A 4,038-nucleotide genomic window follows, 5' to 3' on the forward strand; every position below is an offset into this window, starting at 1 on the left:
AACACGATAAGTACTAGTACTGGAGTTATTAGCTAGCTAGGAAATACGTAGATAAGATGGAAACTACCTGGCGTTATTTGAGGGAGGGACGGATCCGATCTTTCTTTTGCAACTGCTTCCCGACACTGAAAAAAAAAGAACAGATCGGTCATGCCTGGACTAATTAGATTAGAGAAGAGAACAAATGGATCACTTTTTGTATATTTCAACGCTGTGCTCCAAATTAGAATACCTAATGCCCACTTAACTTGATTGAACTGAACCATCAAATCAAGGTAGTAATTCTCAGATGATTAATATAGGGAGAACACATAATCTTGGCAAGTCCAAGCTGATGCAATGTGCAAGGCGTCAATGAAAACAGTTTCGACAACGGTATTAGATCCCAAAGATAGTAACTTCTTCTTCATTTCTTTCGTATTATATGAAACAAAAAGTCGTCAGGAAGGAAGACTAGACACTAGAACGCTAGTATAATGCGGCTTCCAACATCCAAATAAATCATACAAACATCAAGTAAAAGGTGCCTCCAGTTTTTAGTGGTAAATTGAAAACACAGTTGCTTTTCCAAAATCATCACACTTGCCGGTATAGTGATGTATATATACTCAAAGTACATACATACAAACATACTAGATAGATAGATAGATACATAGATATATTTTTCATGCACCAGTTCCAGTTTTAATGTACTCAATTGAATGAATGAACGAGCTGACATTCATTCTTTTCATGGAGAATTAACCATTTGAGCCAACAGAAAAAGCACACATTCATTCAACCAATCCAATCAAATATGTTGTCTGCTACTTGTTGACATTGACCAAAGATACCAAGTTTCTGCGGCACAATACAAACTCCCTAGACCATTCCACCAACAGTCACCCAACGGAAAAGTAAAAATAAACACAAAAATGCCTATATCTTGTCTTCGAGATTCGCCAGGGCCTTCTTGCAGTTTAGCATGTATATTCCCTCGAGAGGATCTTGGTCCATTCAGTGCCCACACCACACAGACGTTTGAACCATAAGATTGGGATCTCTTGGTTCATCCAGTGGCTTCAGGGTTCATCTTGCCTCTTGATACGTCGAGACAGCCATTCGGCCGACACCCAGAGAACGGAAAAATTAACATGGCTTTTTTCCTTTTTCTTCACCTTCTCAAGTCCTGCGCAGCAAAATGCAATGCATAGATTCAGAAACCAGAGCAATGGGTGACCAACTATTGACTGATACTACTAGGTCTTGGCAACAGAAATTTAAGACATAAAAGTCTAGCATGCATGAAAGTAATTTTGTCATCAGAAACTTCACAGGAGGATTAATTCCTAGAACGGGAAGACTACGTATATTATATTGGGTCTGGCTGCTCCTGGGCAGGGAAGACCTCAAATCTTGGGTCTATCTATCTACTCCTAGTCAAATATATATGCAATCAATACAGACTATGCAATTAGTCCATGAAAACACATCGCATCACCGACACTAGTGCAGCAGCGACCATTTGGTGAACAACAAGAGTGTGATACTATTGTCGACAAACAGTAGTAACTAGGCTAAAACTAGCAACTAGTCCACTGAACAGCGAGTCGATTGTACAAATATCCTGAAATAGTACAGCGTTATCAAGAAACAACTAGCATCAAAGTAAAATTTTCCTATACATGAATATATGGTCACTTGTTAACACCATTAGGAGATCACTGGCCATGTAGCAAATAGTATCTAAACCACAACCTGTGCATTGTGCATTACAAATTCAATCAAGACGACGGGTTCACTTCTTAACACCTCACTGGTTAGTTGTGACATGGAGAGAAGCTCTCACCACGGGTTCTCGGATAGCCTAATAACAATTAGGAGGTTCTCGCCGCAGCTGCCGTGGTGCCGGTTGACGATGAGTGGGGTCAGCCAGCCATAGCGGCCCACTCAGACGCCATGATGATGACGTGGGGCTGGCCGTCGATGATGTCGACGCAGCTAGCAAGGTCATTCCACAGGTGGTACACCGAACTCCCCCTGAAATGGAGTGCGAGCCAGCCATCCTCGGTGTGCTTGCTTGCATGAACTGAATCCACCAAATACAACGACGGGGAGGTCTCCGTGACTGCAGTTGTGGCGCAAAGAATCATGGTTATATTCAGGAGGTCAAAGAAGCAGGGTGATACTACATTCTCTGGTCGAAAACATAAACACGAGGAGGATCTCGAAAGCGCAACAAGTCAAGAAGCACAAAGAAACCAGAACCAGATCAAAACATATGGAAGAGATGAAGGTATAGAGTCTCAAATATGTTCAACTCCTTTTCCCAAAATGCAAAGGCTCAGATTTTACACAACAGTTTTTTCAGTCATGAATTTTCAGAAGCAGAACTAGCATGTTTGTAGTCACAACCATGGTCAAACCAGAACACACAAATCTAAAGGAAGTCCATTGAATCCCGCGGCCATGCATCGTTCAATCCCATCACTACAGATGGATGTTCATCCTAATTTCGAATGATATTTGTATGCACCTCCTAGTCCCAGGGTAACCATAAGACCGATTAAGATTTGCTGGGGATGAATTGGGGGTACCTGTGCTTGAGTGATCTTTGTGTTGGTGAAGAGAAGAGGCCCTTCTTCTCATCCTCCGATGAACCCATCAGCTCATATAGATCGCCATCTTCTTTGATTATTCTGCTTATTCCTCTTAGAGATGGATGGACGGATACTCTGCAGGACACCATCCATGCTTATTTGGACAACTTGGCTGGGTTGATCTTCGATCACTGCAGTAAACAGTTTTATTGCCAAGAAAACAGGGTCAAGTGGCTGCATACAGAGAAAGTATCCTAAAGCATCTCTACACAAGACTTAACGGTTCAAGCAACAAATAGGACAACACATAGAAATGGTGGATTTCGCATAAAAGATAGCTCTCTCTAAATACTTGAACCATGTGCAAAGAAGCTAACCTACGCAGTTGTAGCCGAGGCCAGACATCACTACTTCCATGGTTGCGGCTTGGCGAGCAAAATCACAAAAACCACCGGTCCCATCCATCATCTTGGATATGATAGGTCCCACACAGGTTGGCCTAGTGCTAGGCAAAGTTGCTCATCGATCCCTGCTACAGTTTTTTTCAAACAAACAGAGGGTCAGCAATTGGCTGCAATAAGGGAATGTAGAGGAGGAGAACAATGTAGTATCTATGCTACAACAGCTCATCTACACACACCTTAACAATAAGCAGCAAAAAGGCAAGATATAAAATGGTGGTTCAGTATAACACCTTCATGTATTTACAAGTTAATAATTGAGAGAATGAAGGACCATCAGTACATAACATAGGAGGTTCCGAGTGCACTGACTGAGTGAGTGAATTATTAACAAAAAGAAAGAGATGTGCAGGTTGCTCTCTTCAGAACTGCACATTGTATTTACAAGTTAGTAATTGAGGGAATGGACGAGGTTTCGAGTGCACTGAGCGAGCGAGTGAATTGTTAACCGAAAAGTTTAAACCAACGAGGAACATTGGAGACTATGTCGATTAACAGTAGCAACTAGGCTAAAGCTAGAAACTAGTCCACAGTGAACAGGAGCACGGTGCGAGTGTCTAGAAACTATGCTAGTCGCAGAGCAGCAATAACTTGAAAAAAAAACATCTTCGTGGGAGGGCAGAGCAGAGCACTGGCGGAGCTACCTGTTACAAAAATAGGCCATGGCCCGCCCAGCCCATAGAGTATACGGCGGAGGATTGTGAGTAGACTATGCTGTGAAAGAAAGCAATAGTGGATTTCCTTTGTACTGGCCTGCCCATCTTTCGTATTGTAGTTCCGCTACTTGAGTAGAGAGCCACCTGGTGCGGTGAGTCGGCGTCATCATCGCCTCGATGTTGAGGTGCTAGTGCCAAGATCACACGCCTTCTTGAGGATCCCACTTTGCAAAAGGTGAACTCCAAGTAAGTTCCAAGTGGTGAATTCAACGTTCGGAGCGATCGCGGTCCACCTGCCATGCAGTTAGTCAATATTCGGTGAACAGTCTTATCTAAAAAAAG

At 42.7% G+C, this 4,038-nt stretch overlaps 1 pseudogene; it reads right to left on the reverse strand.

Moving 5' to 3' along the window:
- Window positions 1-2,316: 2,316 nt before the first annotated feature.
- On the reverse strand, window positions 2,317-2,399 carry LOC123073047 (uncharacterized; annotated as a pseudogene).
- Between the last annotated feature and the right edge of the window lie 1,639 nt (window positions 2,400-4,038).

This window comes from Triticum aestivum, chromosome 3B, assembly GCF_018294505.1.
Source record: "Triticum aestivum cultivar Chinese Spring chromosome 3B, IWGSC CS RefSeq v2.1, whole genome shotgun sequence".
Classification (NCBI taxonomy): domain Eukaryota; kingdom Viridiplantae; phylum Streptophyta; class Magnoliopsida; order Poales; family Poaceae; genus Triticum; species Triticum aestivum.